Source organism: Gracilinanus agilis, chromosome 6 (genome assembly GCF_016433145.1).
Source record: "Gracilinanus agilis isolate LMUSP501 chromosome 6, AgileGrace, whole genome shotgun sequence".
In the NCBI taxonomy this organism is placed as follows: Eukaryota; Metazoa; Chordata; class Mammalia; order Didelphimorphia; family Didelphidae; genus Gracilinanus; species Gracilinanus agilis.
In genome coordinates, this window is record NC_058135.1 from 86,127,777 (window position 1) to 86,153,533 (window position 25,757).

Here is a 25,757-nt window from a genome sequence, read left to right on the forward strand (position 1 = left end):
CATTGAGAGTTAAGGACTATAATATAGAAAATGGCAGGGTGGAATTCCTGCAAGATACAGGGTCACGCCTCACCCAGAATTCCAGGGGAACCCCCTGGAGGACTCTGGGTGAGGGGACAGTTGGAAAGGAGTTTGACAGTTGATTCCTGGGGGTTGAGGTGAGAAGGTCTCTCTGCTTGCTGTTCCTGGTTTGGGTTTGCCTTGGGGGCCATAGTGGCAAAAGCCATTGTGGTTTCTACTCAGGAGTTTGCCTGTCGAGTAGGATTAGACCTTTCCAGCATCAATATAATAGTTATTTAGTTATTGAGATATTAGAAGTGATTATTATAAGCTTAGAGGGCCAGTTAGATATTAAGTCTGCCACTCCCTCCTTGGGGGGAGGAGCAGTTACTACCTGACAGTTCAGGGCTTCCCAGATCTTATCCAAATCCTAGTTACCCCCTCCTTGCCTATCCCTTCCTTCTTTTATCAATATAAGCTTTTTCTTTTAGTAGCTGTGCCTAGGTATTATTTGGGCATATTTACAACTGCCATTAAGCTTGGTTACTGTCAGTTGCCAGCCTAAGAAGTCAGACCCTTCTCAGTCCTTAACAGCAAGAGATCAAGCTTCTCCTTTGTCCCTCAATCAGACCTGTGAGGAATATAAGTTGAGAAAGGGAACATCATTAGAGATTCGCCTTTGCTGAGCCTAGCCTGAAGACACACTGGCCTGCCTCCATATTCAACTGAAAACCCACTGCTTCGGGAGGGATTTGAGAGCAAGGAGTACCTTACTCCCTCCCTACTCACTGAAGCCTGTGAGGGAGAAGTGAGTCTTGCAGGCTCCTAGTTGAGGCCAGTCCATCGGCTTCCCAAATATCCCTGTTATTACAAACATAACAGGACATAATGAATCCAGATGACTCAATATAAAAAAAAATATATCTAAAGTGGATTAGCTCAATGATGCCAGCAGAAATCATTTCCAATACCAGTGCTCTAAAACATATACACTACTTGTGCTGAAAGGAATGATGATAAACTGGAGGATTTCCATTTCAATTGGAAAGACCTCCAGGAATTGATGCAGAGTGAAAGGAGCAGAACCAGAAGAATATTGTACACAGAGACTGATAACACAGTGGTACAATCAAATGTAACAGACTTTTCTACTAGCAGCAATGCAATGACCCAGGACAACATGGAGGAACTAATGACAAAGAAAATTATCCACATCCAGAGAAAGAACTGTGGGAGTAGAAACACAGAAGGAAAACATATGATCAATCATGTGGTTTGATGGAGATACAATTGGGGTTTTGGCTTTAAAAGATCACTCTATTACAAATATGAATAATATGGAAATAGGTTTTGAACAATAATACATGTATAACCCTATCGAATTACTTGTTGGGTCTAGGAGGGGGAAGGGAAGGGGGGTGGAAACAATTATGAATAATATAAATGAGCTAAACCAATTGTACAAAAAAATCAAGCCATCTCCCAATCGATAAATGGGCAAAGGACATGAACAGGCAATTTTCAGATGAAGAAATCTAAACTATCAATAAGCACATGAAAAAGTATTCTAAATCTCTAATAATTAGAGAAATGCAAATCAAAACAACTCTGAGGTATCACCTCACACCTAGCAGATTGGCTAAAATGACAACATGGGAGAGTAATGAATGTTGGAGGGGATGTAGCAAAATTGGACATTAATGCATTGCTGGTGGGGTTGTGAACCGATCCAACCATTCTGGCTTGGCAATTTGGAACTATTCTCAAAGGGCTATAAAAGAATGCCTGCCCTTTGATCCAGCCATACCATTGCTGGGTTTGTACCCCAAAAAGATCACAGGGAAAAAGACTTATACAAAAATATTTATAGCTGCATTCTTTGTGGTGGCAAAAAAAATGAAAAATGAGAGTACGCCTTTTAACTGGGGAATGGCTGAACAAATTGTGGTATATGCTGCTGATGGAATACTATTGTGCTCAAAAGAATAATAAACTGGAGGAATTCCATGTGAACTGGAATGACTTCCAGGAATTGATGCAGAGTGAAAGGAGCAGAACCAGAAAAACATTGTACACAGAGATTGATACACTGTGGTAAAATCTAATGTAATGGCCTTCTGTACTAGTAGCAATGTAAGGACCCAGGACAATTCTGAGGGATTTAGGAAAAAAATGCTACCCACATTCAGAGGAAGAACTACAGGAGTGGAAACAGAGAAGAAAAACAACTGTTTGAACACATGGGTTGATGTGGACATGATTTGGGATGTAAACTCTTAATGACCACCCCACTGTAACTATCAATAATATGGAAATAGGTCTTGATTGGTTATGGGAGGTGGAGGGGGAAAAGGGGAATGGGTGGGAGGGGAGAGTAAGAATGTGAATCATGTAACCATGGAAAAATTTATCTAAAAAATAAAATTAAATGAACAAAATGATTGCTAATTAAGTCTGGTGGACTTATTTATATCACTTATAATAATCAGAGGATGCCTTTAGGAGCTTGGGAGTTACAGTATTAGAAAAGACAGAGAAAGAAGACAAGAACTCATATACTCCAAAATATTTGTAGCAGTTCTCTTTGTGATGGAAAAGAATTAGAAACTGAGGGGGATGCCCATCAATTGAAGAATGGCTAAACAATAGTGGTATGATTGTTATAGAATACTACTGTACCATAAGAAATATTGAACGAAATGATTTAAAAAAAAACTGGAAAGGATTACATGAGATAATGTACCCCTTAAAGCATAATATTAAAAATAATTCCTAATCTTAAGCTCTGAATAAATGTTTGTCAGTTAATTGCTGTATTATAAAAGAGGGTTTCTTTTTTGTGAAGTTGCCTAGGATCTTAATTATCATTTAACATTGCTCCTATGGGAGAAAAAGTGTTCCTTATGTTCCAAACAATCCACTTGCAAATGATCTTTTGGAATTAGAATACTTGTACATTATAAATAAAAGAATCAACATACTATTTTTTTTAGGTCTAATGTTATTTTTCTTCCTATTTGAGCCATATTTCAACACTACTGACCTCACAGAAAAAAAATAGTTCCTAATTATATAGTATTTTATGCTTTACAAAGTGCATATATATATGTAAGTATGTATGTATGTATGTATACATATATATTTCAGCCACTCTTTGTGGCTTGTAAGGGAAATAGAACAAATTCTCTTTTACTACTGAAGAAAATGAAGTTTAAAAAATGAACCTGATTTGCATAATATATCCTTGGATTAAAAAAACACATTGAGAAATGTAGCTTGTATTTGGATTCATTTTTAAAAATCTAGGAAATACAGCTCAGAGAATCATGCTGGGTCATCCATGTATTTGAGTTACAGATAGCTGTGAGAAGACATCAAAGATTGAGAGTAAAGGAGGAAGCTGGGTTGTAAGGGCTACCCACTGGTGATCAAGTTGACATTCATATGATGTTTTAAAATTTGTAAAATATAAATATGAAACATATCATACAACATCATACAATATAATAGGATAATTTATTATAATATAATTTGAGCCTCTTAATATTTCTGAGGGGGTAATGTTATATTGAATCTCTGGGAGCTTGAAGTTCATTCAATGATTGACAGATAAGTCAGTTGGATAGAATGTTCCTGGAGAGGCATGCAAGAGTCAGGAGGGGCAGTTGAGAACCCTAGCAGAGGTTCTGGGTCTTTTACCTGTCCTGAGGCTAGAGATCAGTGGATCCTGGTCTTGGAGTGAGAGGGTGCAAACATCTCTCTGCAAGCTCTTCCTGTCCTTGATATACCGTTATCAACCTGTACTTGACCACCACCTCAGTGTCTACTGCCCCTAGATATTAGGAGTTTCATCATCTAGTTATCTAGGCTTCCCAGGACCCAGGAGGGATCCGGGAAGTGGACAGGAGACGAAGAAGAGGGTGGAAAGGGTGGATATATCTCAACTGTTAAGGCTAAGATCTACAGAAGAAGAAACTGAAGATTTCCCAGCAGTTTACCTACTCTGGTTGAGCCCTGGCCAGGCTGAACCAGAGGGAAGCTAACATTGATTCTTCATTTGCCAACAGTGAGATTTTCATTAGTAGCAAATTAAAGTACGGTCTCCTAAAACCTCAGTCCTTTACCCTTATCCTTCTTATTAATATATATATATTAATATATATATATATACACATATATATATTTAAAGCAACTTCCTAAATCAGTTTCAAAGCTTGTTTGGGAAGGGAGTCAACGCAGTCAGAATATTAACATTATCCTAGCTGAGGAGCCCAAATCAATATATCAATTAACCCCAGGTGGGTCCTGAAGGAATAAACCTCTTTGACCTGAAGGATCCTGCCTGGGCAACTGTTATAAAGGAGAAGTGTCATCTTATCCTCTCTGTACATCATTTTTACTACCTCAAATAGATACTAGAGACCTCATTTAAATATAACAGTAGTTAATAATCCTTCTATATCCCCCAATCTCTGAGCTGAGAACTTTGCTTTATATGNTGAACCAGAGGGAAGCTAACATTGTTCTTCATTTGCCAACGTTGAGAATTTCATTAGTAGCAAATTAAAGTAGGGTCTCCCAAAACCTCAGTCCTTTACCCATATATATATATAGTTTAAAGTACCTCCTAAATCAGTTTCAAAGCTTGTTTGGGAAGGGAGTCAACGCAGTCAGAATATTAACATTATCCTAGCTGAGGAGCCCAAATCAATATATCAATTAACCCCAGGTGGGTCCTGAAGGAATAAACCTCTTTGACCTGAAGGATCCTGCCTGGGCAACTGTTATAAAGGAGAAGTGTCATCTTATCCTCTCTGTACATCATTTTTACTACCTCAAATAGATACTAGAGACCTCATTTAAATATAACAGTAGTTAATAATCCTTCTATATCCCCCAATCTCTGAGCTGAGAACTTTGCTTTATATGTCACTGAAAAAAGTAAGAAAATTTACCCTCTTCTCCACTCTTGCTCCTCTTAGATCATCCAGATGCCTTCTGTCACTATCACTTCCTTCACCCCATCTCACACAAAGTAGTGATCATTTTCATTGCACAAAAAATTACATTCCATTCTGAATTCTCCAACAGACTGGCCCCTCCACCATCCCTACTTTTTCACTTATCTTCAATCTTTTCCTGTCTTCCTAACTTCACTCCTTCCTACATACCTAGAAACATATTTGTGTTCCTCTCATTCCCCAAAATATCCGTCTTTGTTCTTCCATCCCTCACAGCAATCATCCCACATCTCACCTGCCTTTTGAGGCTCCTCTCCTTGAGCCTGTCATCTATTATAGCTATTTCTACTTCTTTTACTCTCATTCTCTACTTAACTCACTATGATCTGACTTCTGCACTCATCATTCCACTAAAACTGCTCTCTCAGTCATCATTAATGATGTCTTAATCATCAAATCTAATCATTTTTCTCAATCTTCATCTATATTGACTTTTCTGCAACTTTTGTCATTATCAATTATCTCCTTATCAATATTCTCTTCTCTCTAGGTTTTTGTAAACTATCTTTTCCTTGTTCTCCTTCTAAGTATCTGAGCACTCTATCTTAGTATTCTTTTTTGGATCTTTATCCAGGTGCCACCCAAGTCTCTCCATCCTGTCCCTGTTCTCTTCTATTTCATTTAGTCTTTTCATCATCCCATGGATTCAATTATCATATTCATGCTGATAATTCTTATCATTTCACTTCTGGACTATTGCAATAACCTGTGAATTAGTGTCCTGCCATAAGTCTTTCCCCATTTTAGTTAATCATACAATCATCTATCAAATGGATTTTCCTAAAATGAAGGTTTACTCAGGTTACTTCTCTATTTAATAAACTCCAGTGGCTCTCTCACTTCCAAGATCAAATATAAAATCCTGTTTGGTATTTCACAACTCATTATATTATTTTATAACCTTGCTTCCTCACCTCTTTCCAATTTTCTCACACCTTACACATTTCCTCTTTACCTCCCAACTCCACATTCTTCAATGCAATGACACTAGCCTTATTGTTGTTCCTCAAACAAGACATTTCATATCCTGACTCTCAATATTTTCACTGGCTGTCCCCACCATTCATAAAATGCTCTCTCCTTACCTCTGCATCCTGTCTTCCCTAGCTTCCTTCAAGTCCCAGCTAAAATTTCACCTTCTATATGAAATCCTTCCAGACCCCTCATAATTAATGACTCCTCCTAATTGATTATTCCCTATTCATTCTGTATTTAACTTGTTTGTATGTGATTGTTTGCACATTGTCTCCTTCATTACATTGGGAGCTCTTTGCAAGCAGGGACTGGATTTGTCATTCTTTGTATAGCCAAGTGCTCAGAACAGTGCTTGGCACACAGTAGACACTTAATAAATGTTTATTGACTGACTTAATTAAAAATGAGAAAACAAAAGAATGCTATCCACTTCCAGAGAAAGAACTGTTGAAGTAGGAATGCAGATGAAAACATATAATTTATTATTTTTTTATTTGGGTTTATGTTTAGGGATTTTGGTTCTATAAGATTATTTACTTAAAAAATGAACAATATGGAAATATTTTGCATGATCATACATGTATAACCCAGATTGAATTGCTTGTCAGCTCTGGGAGGGGGAGGGAAGAAGGCAGAGAAACAATATGGATCATATAACTTCAGAAAACTTAAATGGAAATTCATCATTAAAATTTTTTTAACTGAGAAAAAAAGAGGATCTAAGATTTTACTTGGTTTACTGATGGCTACACAGCTAATAGACATGTACAGAAAAGTAGTTATCCCTAAATTTGACTCCCTTTGCCCACTGGCTAAACAACCTTACTGCTTAGTAAGAACAATCAAGGTAGTAAGTAATAATAGAATGTAAAACTCCCATAAAGGCAGCAAGAGTTTAATATCTGTCTATCAGATTGCCAGACTAAGCATCCCTAGGGAACTAGCATCAGATTGTTCCTGAGTAAATACTTGACAATTCCAGGTGAATGCCAATCCTACACTGTCATTACAAAGGTAGCATAGCTTTCTTGTCAAAGCCATAATTATATGAAATTAGTCTCAAAAACTTCACAGCAAGCATCCTAAATGTCTCTCTGTGAAAATGTCTATGACATGATGGTTATATCAATTGAATTGGACTCCAGGTAATATTTTAACACAAATTCCCCAATATTTTTTATGTAACTGAAAGAAAAGCCTGTCATTATTTATAATAGTGTACGTGACTGGTCGGAAGTAGTTATAAAAATCAGTCTGAGCCAATAAACAAATCTGCCAGATGCTTATCTTCACAATGTGCAAAACTATTAAATTCGCGTTTCCTAAATCTTGTTTTTTGAAGAAATTTTGAAAATCCATCCCCACCAGGCAGTACCAACTGAGTGTAATTCATCAGAACTGCAGTAATCAAAGTGAATATTACAGATTTTTCTCCTTAAGCTAATCTCTCAGCTGGTTCTTACAGAGAAAGCCTATAACGCTTCTGAGCAATATAGAAAGGGAAAAGACCTCTCGAAAGAACATAAAATGTAAGACGCAACATATAAAAACAAAATTTCTCTCATCAGAATGTAGCAGTCGTTTGTCATTGTAGATTTATCCCTACATGCAAGCCAAACCCAGTTTTCTCTTCTTTCACAAAGGTAGGAATCTCATGTTCATGTGATATGATGACTCCCCACTTCCCACAGGGAATTATTCACTCTGTAAGTCAATTAAGCTACTAATTAACAAGTGCCTTTATTAAGCACTTACTATTTGCCAGCCACAGTGTAAAGGTCTGAGTATACAAATACAAAATGAGAGATTTCTTGTGCTTTAGGGGCTCACTTCCTACTGGGAATTGGAATTCTTAATCTCTCTCAGAGAATTATTCACCCCATAAAGAAGGGACATCATGCATATCTGGCAGCTAGTGGTATAATGAATAGAGAACAAAAAAACCTTAGTTTAAATCTGGCCATTGACACTCACTAGCTGTGTGACTGTTCAGATCTCTGTCTCAGTTTCTTCAATTGGAAAATAGAGTAATACTACTACTTACCAACAGGGTTGTTGTCAGAATCAAATTAAATAATATTTTTTAAAGAACAGAACAATTAGGTAATATTTTTTAATTTTTAAATAAACTATATACAAATTTAAAAGGTTTAAACAAAAACAAACACAGAATAGTTTTTGGAATATTACGCACTGTTTAAATGCTTATTCCCTTCCCTTTCCCCTGATCTGGTAGAGGAAAACAGGACTCCTGGCTCTAAAAGAGAGAATTATTCACTTTTTCTCTGAAACATCTTTGGTTATATACTCAGGAATATAGAATCAGCTCAGAAGTACTGAATCGTTTCAGTTCCCTAATATGCCGAAAAAGAGTTGCATCATTCCAAGGCTTTATGTATTTCCTCTCTGAATGAGGTCTTGGTGTTAGGATTTGATCTTTTCTTTAATGGCTATCTTCTCCTTCCAAACTCTTTTCTATTTGGAGATTTAATTGGCAACACCTGTTACAAGTTACTATTTAGCCTAGGAAACATATGATGATCCTCAAAATCTACATGACCCCCTTCTCCACCGTTCCATGAATTTTTCATCAGAAGTTAGCAGTACTAATTCCGAATACTAGCTCCGAATCCACAGCTAGGAAATTTCTCAACATTCAAAGAGAAGTTTGACTCTTGGTCCTAATTTGAACTTGGGGGTGTTTCCTGCTAGCTCTTAGCCTTTCTCTACATAAAGGTAAGATAAAGATTTAGGAGATGTTTATGTAAAAGATACAAACAGAGTATATTACAATATCTGCTATTAGACAGGAATAGGAAAGGGAAATTGAAGAAAGATTAAAAACCCTTTTTTGGAATTTCAGAAGTCAGTCCTTTAACAAGTAAGAACAACCAGTAGTCTCTGCCTGAGTCTTCTGATCTGAGAACCCTAGAAAGATCTAATCACCCACCTTAATCCTTCCTTCAGAGTTGCAGCTCTGCCCTACTTTCAGTTTCTCCTCTCACTTTTTTCTGTTTGTTGTCAAGCTTGTGTCACAGATGCTTTCCAAGTTGGTTTTTTTTTACTGATTCCTTTACTCACCCTGCTCTCTTAAAGGCTTAGTCTCTTTTAATATTCCCAGGTGTGACTCAAGTCTCCCTTCAAAGATTGAAATAGTTTACACCTTTCTCAGTGATGTGAGGGAATGTTTTCGCTCTTAATTTACAAATTCTAAAATTCTAGTTAGCTCACAAACCCCAATAACGTATGGAAGGAGAGTTAGTAAATTATCATAAATATATGAGGGAACAATGCAGGCTATGTGAGAGGTAGGGCCATTAAAAATGAACCCTTAAAAATTCTCTCAATTAGAACATTTTATACATACCTGGAATTTCTGAAGCATTCTGAATGGACTAGAAATCAGAGAATAAAGTTCCTTGAAGTCCCAGAGCCAAAAGAGAAAAGAGTAGGTCAATGACAGTTGGGCTTAAAATTGAATATTACATAGTCAGATGGAGAAAAATTAGAAAGGTCTTGGGTTTCTTTTCTTGGGTTAGAATAGCTCTGATTAGAATAGCAATACACTGAGGTATATGAAGTTTGCTTCATTATTTTTTGTTTGTTTTTATTTTGAATATTTTTCCCATACTTACATATGTTATGTTCTTTCCCTCTCCCCCAAATCCTCCTTAGCCGATATACAATTCCACTGGATTTTACATGTATCATTGATCAAGACCTAATTCCATATTATTGATAGTTGGACTAGAGTTATCATTTAGTGTCTACATCCCCAATAATATAGCCATCAGTCCATGTGTTCAAGCAGTTGTTTTTCTTCTGTGTTTCTCCTCCCACAGTTCTTTCTCTCAGTGTGGATAGTTTTCTTTCTCATAAGTCCCTCAGCCTTGTTCTGGATACTTGCAGTGCTGCTAGTCCATTATGTTCGATTGTACCAGAGTGTATCCGTTTCTGTGTACAATGTTCTCCTGGTTCTGCTCCTTTCACTCTGCATCAATTCCTGGAGGTCTTTCCAGTTCACATGGAATTCCTGCAGTTCTTTATTTCTTTGAGCACAGTAGTATTCCATCACCAGCATATACCACAATTTGTTCAGCCATTCTCCAATCAAAGGACATTCTCTCATTTTCCAATTTTTTGCCACCACAAAGAGCGTGGTTATAAATATTTTTGGACAAGTCTTTTTTCCTTATTATTTATTTGGGGTATAAACCAAGCAGTGGTATGGCTGGATCAAAAGGCAGATAGTTTTGAAAGCCCTTTGAGCATAGTTCCATGCTTCATTATTTTTTAAAGATTGAATCTTCCCATCTTTCCCTAACTGAAAGTGCAGGAGCTACTCTAGGACCCACTCTCATCCATGAGAGTTTCGGCTTCATTCTTTGACCATGGCCACTTCATTATCTCCTCAAAAAATCCAATGACTTCTGTTTCCTAGGGATTTACTACACTTAGTCTGAAAACTGAATGCTGGCACCATATTTGTTTAACCCACTGCAGGTTCAGAATTCCTAGAGTCAAGGAATCTATCTATCTCAGTCTCCCTATGAGCAGAGATTGGAGGCTTTTGCCACTATGCCTGTATTTTGCTCCTTCATTGAATGTTTTTTTTACAGTTAAGAAACATTGCTGTCTGATTTATATTTAATATAGCTCAGAGTAATGTTAAATGAAGATTCTTCACTAAAGACGTCCTCTATACATAGAGTAGTAGTGACCCTGCATTCCAGAAGTCCATACCAATGAAGACCAAGCTCTGACAGTTCATAGAACATCTTTTGGAGTAGAATGCACTTTAGAAATCACCTAGTCTACCCTCTTTATTTTACAAGTTAAGAAACCAAAGTCAAAATTTCTTCAAGGGCACATGGGTGGTAAGTAGCCAAGGCATTTGGTCTTAGTAAATTAAAAAGTTTTTAAATGGGTGAGAAGAAATAACCCCTCTATCAAAATTACTTTTACATATTTGTATGTATATATTATTTCTACAGATTAAAATGTAAGTTTTTGAAGGTAGAAACTTTTATTTAAGTAGTAATACATGTAATTTGTAAGTAATAATTGCTTGCTGACTGATGGTATGTCTTGTTTCTGAGGACTAGAGTAGAGAAATTCATCACCAGAAGTCTGGCCATGAGGTGATACCTTGATACCCTCCTATAACCCTTATAGAAGTCATCAGTCCTTGAAATGAAAATGTGAGGAAAATAATGGAGAGGATCATTGGACTATTTGTTCTCTAAGTTGCCTTTTAACTTTCTATGATTATGTCAGTCTATAAGTTGATTGGCACACAGTTCACACAGTAGAATATGGAGACTCAGGAAACAATTCTAGAAATCCCCCCTTCTCCTACCTTTCTATATCTTGCTCTTGGAACAGCTATCAAATCAATTCTGCCATTATTTCTGAAAAGGGGGATGTCAACAGACTGCCTATGCACTGAGCTATAGTACTTCTTTTATTCCATTATAATTAATTAGCCTCATTCTTCAGACTAAGCTTTGCCTTCCTATCTCTTGCAGTTGTCCAATCTGGCCATCTCCTCTACAGCTTTCCTTCACTAGAAGAGGTTTGACATTCTATTATCCTAGAGCTCCACTCACAAATACTGTGACTCTTCAAACCAATACTTCCTCTCCTCGATAACAATATTACCCTACATGTGTTACCTCACTATATAAGAATGTGAGCTCAGTGAAGTCAAAAATTCTCTCTCACTTTTGTATTTATATAACCAGTGTTTTTCAGAGTTCCCAGTATGTTGTAAGGATATATCATGTTATTTTTAAAAAATCTAATTCATTAAATCAAGTATAAAATTATGATTTTGTATCAGTTAGAAAGTATAATGGAAAAAACCTTTCATTTGAAGTTAGAAGACTTGAATTTAATTCTCATTTTGGTACATAATAGCTATGTAATCTTGAGTGATTACTCTTTGGTCTTGTTTCCTTATCTGTAAAATGTAGAAGTCGAAATAGACCATTTTTAAAGTCCCTTTGAACTCTACATTCTATGACCATAATATGTGGAATTCATAACCTAGTGAAGAAATTGTAAACATTTCAGAGTTGGGATTCCAGATTCCTAATCTCTATTCTAACAGTGTCCTGGGAAAATGGAACAAATGGATTTTAGATTAATACCAGGAAGTTTCAACTTGTTATAAAGTATTTCCCTTAAACAATCTAATTAGACATTTATTTCTCATAACAAGTTTGTCTTTTAAAATACAAAATGCTCCTTGGGAAGTTTAAGCTTATTTTGAATACCTTATTTTGAATTATTTTAAAGAGATAGTTTCTTAAGAAAAAATTCTGCAACTCCACCTAAAGAAGGACAGCCAGACTAGAGAAATACAGGTTTGGATTGGGAATGCTCTGGGCTGGGCATGAATTAGGCTAGTCCCTTTAGAGTTTAGGTTCCATATTGGAACACAATGAGATGCTCATAGTTTATTAAGTAATTAAAAAGAAATTTGTTTGGCCTTAGCAGGGTAACAATAATCAACAGAGATAGGCAAATAGAATGTCTCCAGTTGATTCACTGATGGAAGTTCTCATTTTTAAATTACTGATTGAATTACCCCTCAGGAAAGCATCAGACCATGCCTGGAGCTCCTCACAGCTGCTTGGAATTTCAGTGATGAAGAAGTAATTTCAACTGAGTCTTTAGTCCCTGGGTCAATAAAGACTTGAGTAAGATCTTAATACCTTCAAAGGAAAGACCTGCCTAATTTATATAAAAAGGGAAGGAGGCAAAGTATTAGCATATTGCTCTTAGCATAGGGAAAGTTAATTTTAGAATATGTAGCATTTCTCACAAGGTAGTTTAGTGGGTAGTGTAAATATCATCATCATCATTTTCTATATTTAAAAACTGATACTCAGAGAGATGTCATTGTTCATATAAAGCTTCAACCTAATTAGTCAGTGCATATTTGTCTTCTTATAATTCTGATTCTTTCAATATTGTGATATTTCCACTGTTGAGCATGAGAAATGTTATTGGGAATTGTTTTGTGTTTTTCCCCAAAATTTTTAGGCAATTATGGGAAAGAAAATTTTCTCTACTAAGACACATTAACAACTATTCTGTAACTTAGAGTAATATGGATTCTAGACTTGGAGATAAAAGAAACCTGAGAAGTCTTTTGGTCCAACCACCTCCTTTCATAGATGAGGGATTTAAGTCCAGAGGCACTAAGTGATATGCCCACAATCAGGGAGGTAACAAGCAGGTACACAAGATTTTCTTTTCTTTTATTTCTTTAATTTTAATAACAAATTTCCATATGTTTCCAAAGTTATGTGATTCATTTTGTCTCCCTCCCTTCTTTCCTCTTCCCTTCCAGAGCTGACAGGCAATTCAGTCTGGGTTATACATGCATTATCACACAAAACATATTTCCATAGTATTCATTTTTGTAAGAGAATAATCTTATAAAACTAAAAACCCAAATCATGTATCCAAATAAACAAGTGAGAAATAATATGTTTTCATCTATGTTTCTACTTCAATAGTTCTTTAGAAGTGGATAGCATTCTTTGTCGTAAGTCCCTCAAAATTTTTGGATTATTGTATTGCTGTTAATATCAAAGTCTATCACTTTTTATTGTTCCACAATATTTCAGTTACTGTGTATAATGTTCTACTACTTCTGCTTCTCTCACTCTACATCAGTTCATGTAGGTCATTCTGGTTCTTTCTGAAATCATCCTGTTCATCATTCCTTCCAGCATAATAGTATTTCATCGCCATCATATACCACAATTTGTTCTGACATTCTCCAATTAAGGGATATCCTTTTAGACTCCAATTCCTTGCCACCACAAAAATTTTTTTTACACACTGGTCATTTCAAATTTTTTAATCTCTTTTGGACACAGACCTAGTAGTGGTATTACTGGGTCAAATGCCATGCATTCTTTTATAACCCTTTGGTCATAACTCCAAATTGCCCTCCAGAAGGGTTGGATCAATTCACAACTCTACTAGCAATGTATTAATGTCCCAATTTTACCCCATTCCCTGAAGCAAATATTAATTTCCTTTACTGTCATATTAGCCAATCTGATAGGTGTGAGATAGTACCACAGAGTTTTTATAAATTGCATTTCTCTTATCAAGAGAGATTTAGAATATTTTTTCAAATGATTATTGATATCCTTTGACCTTTTATCAATTGGGGAATGACTTGGATTCATATAAATTTCACTTATATTTTTATATATTTCAGAAATTATACCTTTATCAGAGAAGTTTGTTATAACATTTTTCCCAGTTTATTCCCTTTCTAATCTTGGTTGCTTTGGCTTTATTTGTACAAAAACTTTTTAATTTAATATAACCAAAATTATTCATTTTGCATCTTGTAGTGTTCTCTATATCTTGTTTGGTCATAAATTCTACACTTCTCCATAGATTTAACAGATAAACTACTCTCTGTTCCTCTCATTTACTTATAATGTGACTTTTAAGTATACCTATTTTGAACTTTTATTAATAGAGGGTGTGAGATAGTGATCTCAACCTAATTTTGTCATACTGTTTTTCAGTTTTTCCCAGCAATTTTTGTTAAATAGTGAGTTCTTAACCCAAAAGCTGGGATCTTTGGGTTTCTCAAACACTAGATTGCTGAGGTAATTTACCCCCAATCTATTCCATTGATTCACTTTTCTCTCTCTTAGCTAGTACCAGATTGCTTTGATGATTACTGCATTATAGTACAGTTTAAAATCTGGTACTGCTAGGCCACCATCCTTCTAACTTTTTTTATTAGTTCCCTTGATTTTCTTGATCTTTTGTTCTTCTAGATGAACTTTTATATTATTTTTTCTTCTTCTATGAAATAAATTTTTGGTAATTTGATTTGTATAGCACTAAGTGAATTAATTTAGATAGGATTGTCATTTTCATCATATTAGCTTGGCCTACACATGAGTAATTAGTGTTTTTCCAGTTGTTTAAATCTAACTTTATTTGTGTAAAAACTGTTTTGTAATTGTGTTCATATAATTCCTATTTTTTGTCTTGACAAATAGATTACTAAGTATTTTATGTTGTCTAGAGTGATTTTAAATGGAGTTTCTAATTCTTCCTCCTGAGTTGGAAATATATAGAAATGGTGATTTTTATGCTTGTTTATTTTGTATCCTGCAACTATACTAAAGTTATTATTTCCACTAGGTTTTTAGTTGATTTCCTAGGATTTTCTAAGTGTACCATTGTATCATCCACAAAGAGTGATAGTTTAATTTCCTTATTGCCAACTGTAGTTCCTTCAATTTCTTTTGCTTCTTTAATTACTAAAGCTATTATTTCTAGCACAATATTTAAAAAGAGTGGTGATAATGGGCATCCTTGCTTCACTCCTGAACTTATTGGGAAGCTTCTAACATATTCCCATTGCAGATGATATTTGCTGATGGTTTTTAAAAGATACTATTGTTATTTTAATAAAAGGCCTTTTAATTCCCATTTTTTCTAGTGTTTTCAATAGGAATGGGTGTTGTATTTTATCAAAGGTTTTTTTGGCATCTATTGAGATATTAATGTGATTTCTGTTAGTTTGATTATTGATATTGTCACCTATCTAATATTAAACCAGCCTTGTATTCCTGGTATGAATCACACCTGGTCATAGTGAATAATCTTCGTGATATATTGAAGTAGTGTCTTTGCTAGTATTTTATTTAAAATTTCTGTATCAAAGTTCATTAATGAAATTGTCCTGTAGCTTTTTTCTCTGTTTTTGGTCTTCTTGGCTTAGGTATCAGCATCATGTTTGTGTCATGAAAAGGATTTTATATGACGTTTTCTTTGCTTATTTTGCCAAATTGTTTGTATAGTATTGGGATTAATCGTTTATTAAATGTTAGATAGAATTCACTTGTGAATCCATCTGACCATGGGGATTTTTTCTTAGAGAGTTTCTCAATGGCTTGTTTAATTTCTTTTTCTGAGGTGGGATTATTTAAGTATTCTATTGCCTCTTTTGATAATCTAGGCAATTTGTATTTTTTTAAATATTCATTCATTTCACCTAGATTATCAGATTTATTGTCATACATTTGGGCAAAATATCTCATAATAATTCCTTTAATCTCCTCACTACTAGAGGGGAAATCACCCTTTTCATTTTTGATACTGGTAATTTGATTCTCTTCTCTTTTTTTCAATCAAATTAACCAATATCTGTTTTATTTTTTTCAAAGAACCAGCTTCTGGTCTTATTTATTATTTCAATATTTTTAAAATTTTATTAATTTTTTTCTTTGACTTTTAGGATTTCCAATTTAGTCTTAATTGGAGATCTTTTTCTTTTTCTAGTGTTTTTAGTTGCACGCCCAATTCACTGAATTCTTTTTTCTCTATTTTATTGGCATATGCATTAAGGGATATAAATTTTCCTCTGAGTACTACTTTGGCAGTATCCTCTGAATTTTGATATGCTGTCTTATATTTTCTTCTCATTGTCATTCTCTTCAATGAAATCAGTGATTATTTTTATGATTTGTTCTTTGATCCACAAGTTTTGAAGAATTTGATTATTTAGTTTCTAATTAATTTGTAGTTTGCCTTTCCATGAACCCTTATTGATTATAATCTTTATTGCATTATGATCTGAAAAAGTTACATTTATTATTTCTGCTTTTCTGCAATTGGTTATGAAGTTTTATGCTGTAGTGTATGGCCAATCTTTGTCTATGTACTATTTGCTGCTGAAAATATTCCTTTTCATCCCCATTCAATCTTCTGCTGATATCTATTAAATAAAATTTTTCTAAAATTTCATTTACTTTCCTTACTTCTTTATTATTTATTTTTTAGTTAAATTTAGTTCTGATAGAGGAAGATTGAGGTTCACCATTAGTATAGTTTTACTATTTCCTCCTTAAGCTCCTTTAGTTTCTCTTTTAAAAATCTCAATCCTATACCATTTGGGGTATATATGTTTGGTACTGACTTTTCTTCATTGTCTATATGACCTTTTATCAAGATGTAGTTATCTTCCTTATCTCTTTTAATAAAATCTATTTTTGCTTTAGCCTTTTTCTGAGATCATGTTTGTTACTCCTACCATTTTTGTCCCAGTTGAAGCCCAATAGATTCTGCTCCAGCCTCTTACCTTTATTCTGTGTGTCACCTTGCCTCAAAAGTATTTCTTATAAATAACATGTGGTAGGATTCTGTCTTTTAATTCACTCTGCTATCTGCTTCTGTTTTATGGATGAGTTCATCTCATTTACATTCACAATTATGATTAACATATGTGTGTGGGAAGCCGTTCTATGTATTAAAACCTTTGGAGAAATAGGATCAAATTTAGGGCCTGTTATCTGGATTCCCTACGTGACCAATCCAGGCTGAGGCAGTCTTTGTGTTTGGTCCTGGTCACCTGAGCCCCCAAAAAGGCTCTGGTACCAGCAGGTAGGTTAATCCAAAATCAACTTGATCCCTCCAAGAAGGCTATTAGGATTCATTTAGAGAAACAGAGTCTGTAACAGATATTTTATCTGGATCCCATTACAAAATCATCGGCAAGTAAAACTGTGTGTATGATTTTTCTGCACTGCATGTCAGGATGCAGACTGAATGGGCCATCTAAGATAAAAATCTGAGGCTCCTCTTTTGACTCAGTCTTTGATCCCCACCTTTCTTAGAATTCTTATTGGAGACCTTTGAAGTGGCAGACCAGCATCTACTGAGTTAATGATTCCTTTCCTAACAAATGTTAATTAGATAAGAGTGCATATTCAGATTAGAACTGGCTCCTTTAGGATTTGACTGGTGAGCATCTCCCTGGGATATTTCCTCTCCTGGAATTATCCCCTCTGAATTGGGGTTTGGAATTTGACCATTTGTCTTTGCATCTGTATTCTTTAGACTTCAATGGATTATACGTGATTTATTGCCCCTTACCAACTGTGACTTTTTTTACTTGAAAAAGATATATAATAAACTTCGATGCCCGCAGAATTCGGGACAGCATGGGCTAACCACTAGTCTAGTTGTTCTCATTTTCTTTCTCCTGCCTTAACCATCCTATGCCACCACGCCGCTCAGAACCCCAAAAAATCATATAGAGGCATGGCCCCCTATATATGTGTATTCCCCTCCATCTTGATTTCCTCTTTTAATCCTGACATCCCTCCTTTCAATCTTTTCCTCCACACGAGTGTTCCACCTTTAATCACTCCCTCCCTTATATTACTCCCTTTCCCACCATCACCCTTCTTATAACCCTCTTACTTGTCTTTAGGGTCTTTTAATCATCCCTACAACTTCTTCTTCTCTTATATTACTCCCGTCCCCACCATCTTCTTTCTTATTCTCCTTCTACTTTGCTATAGGATTCTATAACCCAATAAATATGGTTGTTTTTTCCTCTCTGAGCCAATTCCAATGAAAGAAAGGTTTAAGTATTACCCATCATAACCTGCATCCTTCCCTGTACTATGAAAAGTTTTTTCCTCCTCTTGCCTCTTTATATGATATATTTTACCCCATTTTACTTCGCTTTTCTCATTAATCTTAGTGTAATCCTCTTTTTTCATATCTAGATTTTTTTACATATCATCCTAAACAGTTTACTACCACACCCTCTGCCTATGTATATTTCTTCTAACTACTATGATGATGATGATAACCATTTTAAAGAGTTATAGATATCATCATTCCATATAGGAATATAGTCAATTTGACCTTATTGAAGGCCATATTTTTTCTCTTTCTTATTTACTTTTTTACATTTCTCTTGAATTTTGTATTTGACATCAAATTTTCTGTTTAAGTCTGGTCTTTTCTTCAGGAATGTTTGGAAATCCTCAACTTTTTGAAAAGACCATACTTTCCCCTGAAAGAATATTGTTAGTTTTTATGGGTGGATGATTCTTAGTTGTAAACCCAGTTCCCTTGCCCTCTGTTTTTTTCATTCTTTTGATTTCATTTTATTGTTTCTTGATTTCTCATTAAATCATTCATTTCTACCTGCTCAATTCTAATTTTTAAAGCCTTATTTTCCTCCATCAGCTTTTGGGTATCCTTTATTATGCCTTCCATTGTTATGAAAAAATAAAGTAAATAAGCTGAGTTGGTCAAAGAAATGCAGTTTGGGTCAAAGGAAGGATAAATGGGGATATTAGGGTGATTATAAGGTGATTGGAGGAGGAATGAAGGTATGAGAAGGTATATAGGAGATAAGGGAAATGGGGTATGTAGGAGAGGGTAGCTCAAACAGGTTTATTCCCAGAGGCTTGAGAAAGAGGATACAGGGAGGAAACCAGGGCCAGTAAGAAATATTTAGGCTTGACTGGAGGGTTTCTCTTATTAGTTTCTCCAGTGTCTTTTGGGTGGAGTTGAGAGGGCGCCTCCCTGCCTGTCAAACTGATGGCTGGAGGAAGTCTCAGGGAGGTACTTCTACCAAAATGGATGCCTGAGTTTTCTCAAGAAATAAAAGAAAACGGTTCCTTCCTCTTGAGCCCTTGTCTTAATTTTCGACACAATGACTCACCACAGGGTTTGAATAGGTAACAAGGGGATTTATTAATACCAAGGTCAGTCAGAAGGGGAGAGGAGCTCAGAATTTTCTAACTGCTACTAGGGAGAGGGGTGAAGGTGGGGGGATGGGTCTTGGAGAGGTTAGACAGAGAGAGCCCTGCTCTCCCAGTCAGGAAGATTTGACTGCCTTTTTTTTTCCAAATTATTAAACATTTATTAATATTCATTTTTAACCTGTTTACATACTTTATGCCCCTACTTTCCCCTTCACCCCGCGCTCTACCCCCACCCATGGCCAACGCACATTTCCACTGGTTGTAACATGTGTCCTTGTTCAGGGTCTATTTCCAAATTGTTGTTAGTTGCATTGGTGTGGTAGTTTTGAGTCCACATCCCCAAATCATGTCTGCCTCAGCCCCTGCTTGACAACCTTTTAAGTAAAGTCTTTATCAAACCTAGGGGAAACTTATTTGAGGATACTCCAATTATCTAAAAAAAAAAACTAAAACCCATAATGTTCAATCATCAAGCCCTCCCTTCCAACCAGAACCCAAAGGAAAATCAGGGAAGGGGAGGGATGGAGATGGGAGATCAGGGAGAGGTCCAGAGAAATGAGATAGACCCAAATTTCCCAAAACAAAATGAGCACAGGCCAAGGCTGAAGCAATTAGGCCAAAGCCAAAAGGCCAAAGCAAAAGCCTACAGCCACAGCGAAAGCCAGAAGGCAAAAGCCATGTCAATTGGAACTTTACCTCTATTTGTAGCTTTAAGTTCTGACTTTCTGAACATTCTAAGTTGTTTAACTGACTTTTTGTGACCCTTAGAAATTACAGAAGCAAAAAGTTTCTGTTAGCCACCTTGGATTACACCATTCTCTTCCCCACTTTTCCTCTGCCTCTCTTAATTGGTTTTTGAAGTCTTTTTTGAGCTTTTCCAGAATCTGTGTCCAATCCATATTTTTCTTTTGGACTTTGCATTTGTTTGCTTTGCTTCCACTGTCCCCTTTTGTGTCTGTACCTTGCTCTTTGTCTTTACAAAAATTCTTTAGAGTTAGGTTTTTTTGTTGTTGTTTGCTCTTTTTTCCTACCTTCTTATTGGTAGGCTCTATTTTTAGGAAGTTAGTGTACCCTCTTGAACTTCAGTCTTTTCTTGATACTACCCTTAGCTTATTTTCTGAGTTTCTGCCAGTTTTAATTCTCCAGAGATGGAATGATGGTCTGAGACCTCAGAACTCTGAAGGTCCCCACCTTTGCTAATTCAATTAATCCTAGAGATACTGATAGATTAAAGACTTGCCTCAGGCTTGGATGTGAACTTTTTTTAATTTTAATTTTTAAATTTTCCCCTAGTTACATATTTCATGTTCTTTCCCTCTACCCCAAGTCCCTCTATCCCCCCTTAGCCACAATTCCACTGGGTTTTACATTATCATTGATCAATACCTAATTCCATATTATTGATAGTTGGACTAGAGTTATCATTTAGTGTCTACATCCCCAATAATATAGCCATCAGCCCATGTGTTCAAGCAGTTGTTATTCTTCTGTGTTTCTCCTCCCACAGTTCTTCCTCTGAATGTGGCTAGTTTTCTTTCTTATAAGTCCCTCATCCTTGCTCTGGATCCTTACATTGCTGCTAGTAGGGATGTCCATTATGTTTTATTGTTCCACAGTGTATCAGTCTCTGTGTACAAAGTTCTTCTGGTTCTGCTCCTTTCACTCTGCATCAATTCCTGGAGGTCATTCCAGTTTACATGGAATTACTCCAGTTCTTTATTCCTTTCAGCACAATAGTATTCCATCACCAACAAATATCACAATTTGTTCAGCCATTCCCAATCGAAGGATATTCTCTCATTTTCCAGTTTTTTGCCACCACAAAGAGCGTGAGTATAAATATTTTTGTACAAGTCTTTTTCCCTGTGATTTCTTTGGGGTATAATCCAAACAGTGCTATGGTTGGATCAAAAGGCAGATAATCTTTGAAAGCCCTGTGAGCATAGTTCCAAATTGCCATGCAGAATGGTTGGATCAGTTCACAACTCCACCAGCAATGCATTAATGTCCCAATTTTGCTACATCCCCTCCAACATTCATTACTCTTCCATGTTGTCATTTTAGTCAATCTGCTAGGTGTGAGGTGATACCTCAGAGTTGTTTTGATTTGCATTTCTCTAATTATTAGATATTTAGAACACTTTCTCATGTGCTTATAGATAATTTTGATTTCTTTATCTGAAAATTGCCTATTCATATCTCTTGCCCATTTGTCAATTGGGAGATGGCTTGATTTTTTCGTACAATTGATTTATCTCCTTGTACATTTGAGTAATTAGACCTTTATCTGAAATATTTGTAATAAAGATTTTTTCCCAATTTGTTGTTTCCCTTCTAATTTTGGTAGCATTGGTTTCATCTGTAAAAAACTTTTTAGTTTAATGTAGACAAAATTATTTATTTTACATTTTGTGATATTTTCTAATTCTTCCTTGGTGTTAAAATCTTTCCCTTCCCATAGATAAGTATACTATTCTGTGTTCACCCAATTTACCTATAGTTTCCTTCTTTATGCTCAAGTCATTCACCCATTCTGAGTTTATCTTGGTATAGGGTGTGAGATGTTGATCTAGGCCCAATCTCTCCCATATTGTTTTCCAATTTCCCCAGTAGTTTTTGTCAAAAGTTGGGTTTTTGTCCCAAAAACTGGGTTCTTTGGTTTTATTGAAAACTGTCTTGCTGAGGTTGCTTACCGTTAGTCTACTCCACTGATCCTCCCTTCTGTCTCTTCACCAGTACCCCATTGGTTTAATGACTACTGTTTTATAGTAAAGTTTAAGATCTGGTACTGCTAGACCACCTTCCTTCATATTTTTTTCATTATTTCCCTTGATATTTTTGGTCTTTTGTTCTTCCAAATGAACTTTGTTTAAGTTTTTTCTAATTGAGTAAAAAAAAAATTTGGTAGTTTGATAGGTATAGCACTAAATAGGTAAATTAATTTGGGTAGGATGGTCATTTTTATTATGTTAGTTTGTCCTACTGTGAGATTCATATTGCAGAGAGGGGTTCAAGCTGCAGAGGGGGGTTCAGACTCCATCACAGAATTCCAGAGGGTCCCTCAGAACTCTAAAAAAGGGGGTCGTTAAAGGCAGTTGGAGTCCTTGGATAAGAAGGAGGCAGGTCACCTTGCTTGCTGGTCTTTAGTCCGGGGTTGGTCTTGGAGCTTGGGTCTTGAATCTGAGCAGAGTCATTTGTTCCAAACTGCCAAGCTGCTTTACTTTGGTTAGACATTCAACAACATCACAGTCTACCTTAGTTTAGTTATCTTGATTTAGAAGAAGAATATTTATAGGGTTAGAGAGTGAATAAGCCATTCAAAATACCTTACCCCCTTTGGGGGAAGGGGCTGCTTTGACATAATTTTTTGAGGATTTCCCTGACCTTATCAATCCTTATCCATTTCCCATCCTTCCCATTCCCACCTATCATTAAACCTTTTATCAACTGGCAGCAATGCCTAGATATATTTTGGGGGATATACTCACAACCTCCTCAAGCCAAGTTTTTCCTATTTGTAGGCCAGAAGATAATCCTAACTTCTCTGCCTGTGAGCTTCAAAGATATCAAGCTTCTCCTATTCTATCCTGTGGGGAATAAAACCAAGAAAGATATAATAATAAGGAGTTTTCCTTTCTCCACTTACCATCTTGGCCGAGAAGATGACAAATCAACCACCATACTTTAACTGACTTTCCAACTGCCTAGTGGGAGGGGGGAAGTGAAAGAGCACTTTGACAAGATCCTGCCCCTCCCTTCCAGGCAAGCCTGCTTGTGAGTGTGTCCCTCCATTGACCAAAGGATTAGGGATATTTGATTGCTACAGACCCCGGTCATCTTACAGAACTTTCAAAATACAACACCTACCCATGAGCTATCAATGTTTTCTCAATTGTTTAGATCTAGTGTTAATTGTGTGGAAAGGGTTTTGTAGTTGTGTTCCTATAATTCCTGTGTTTGTCTTGGCAGATAGATTCCTAAGTATTTTATATTGTCAAGGGTGGTTTTAAATGGAATTTCTCTTTCAAACTCTTCCTGCTGCAATGTGTTGGAAAAATATAAATGTGTTGGAAAATATAAATTTATAAAGATGTAAATGTGTTGGAAATGCTAATGATTTATAGTGTTTATTTTGTATCCTGCAACTTTGTTAAAGTTGTTAATTATTTCCACAAAAATTTTAGTTGATTCTCTAGAATTTTTTAAGTAGACCATCATATCATCTGCAAAGAGTGATAGCTTGGTCTTCTCACTACCTATTTTAATAGCACAATGTTAAATAATAGAGGTGACAATGGGCATCCTTGTTTCACTCCTGATCTTATTGGGAATGCTTCTAATTTATCGCCATTGGAGATGATGTTTATTGATGGTTTTAGATACATACCATTTATTATTTTTAGGAAAGGTCCTTCTATTCCTAAACTTTCTAGTGTTTTCAGTAGGAATGGATGTTGTATTTTCTCAAAAGCTTTTTCAGCATCTGTTGAGATAATCATGTGGTTTGTGTGGGTTTGCTTGTTGATATGGTCAATTATGTGAATGGTTTTCCTAATGTTGAACCAACCTTGCATTCCTAGTATAAATCCAACCTGATCATAATGAATAACCCTTGTGGTCACTTGCTGGAGTCTTTTTGCTAATATTCTGTTTCAGATTTTTGCATCTATGTTGATTTGGGAGATTGGTCTGCAGTTTTCTTTCTCTGTTTTTGATCTACCTGGCTTTGGGATCAGTACCATATTTGTGTCATAAAATGAGTTTGGTAGAACTCCTTCTTTGCTTATTGTGTCAAATAGTTTGTATAATTTTGGATTTAGTTGTTCTTTGAAGGTTTGATAGAATTCATTTGTGAATCCATCTGGTCCTAGGGATTTTTTCTTAGGGAGTTCTTTAATGGCTTGTTCAATTTCTTTTTCTTATATGGGATTATTTAATTATTCTATTTCTTCTAATGTTAATCTAGGCAATTTATATTTTTGTAAATATTCATCCATATCACCTAGATTGTTAAATTTATTGCCATATAATTGGACAAAATAGTTTTTAATGATTGCCTTGATTTCCTCTTCATTAGAAGTGAGGTCTCCCTTTTCATCTTTGATACTGATAATTTGGTTTTCTTCATTTCTTTTTTAAATTACATTGACCAGTGCATTTTATTTATTTTTTCAAAGTACCAGCTTCTAGTTTTATTTATTAAATCAATAATTCTTTTACTTTCAATTTTATTGATTTCTCCATTAATTTTTATAATCTCTAATTTAGTTTTTGACTGGGAATTTTTAATTTGTTCCCTTTCTAGTTTTTTGATTTGCATGCCCAGTTCATTGATCTTTGCCCTCTCTAATTTGTTATTATATGCACTCAATGATATAAATTTCCCCCTGAGTACTGCATTAGCTGTATCCTACAGATTTTGGTAGAATATCTCATAATTATCATTCTCTTCAATGAAATTATTAATAGTTTCTATGATTCCTTCTTTAACTATTTTATTTTGGAGAATCATATTATTTAATTTCCAATTCATTTTTTATTTGCTTGTCCATGTGCCCTTACTGATTATTATGTTTATAGTGTGTCATCTGAAAAGGTTGCATTTATTATTTCTGCTCTTTTGTGTTTGTTTGCTATGTTTCTATGCCCTAGTACATGGTCAATCTTTTTTTTTAACCTTTACCTTCCATCTCAGAGTCAATACTGTGTATTGGCTCCAAGGCAGAAGAGTGGTAAAGATAGGTAATGGGGGTCAAGTGAATGGGGGTCACACAGCTGGGAAGTGTCTGAGGTCAGATTTGAACCTAGCACTTCCTATCTCTAGGCCTGGCTATCAATCCACTGATCTACCAAGCTGCCCCCTACATGGTCAATCTTTGTGAATGTACCATGTACAGCTGAAAAGAAGGTGTATTCCTTTTTGCCCCTATTTATTTTTCTCTCCATGTCTATTAACTCTAATTTTTCTAGGATTTCATTCACCTCTCTTATCTCTTTCTTATTTATTTTTTGGTTCGATTTATCTAGATCTGATAGAGGAATATTTAGATCTTCCACTAGTATAGTTTTATTATCTATTTCTTCCTTGAGATCCACCAGTTTCTCCTTTACAAATTTGGATGCTATACCATTTGATGAGTACATGTTGAATACTGTTATTTCCTCATTGTCTATACTGCCTTTTATCAGAATATAA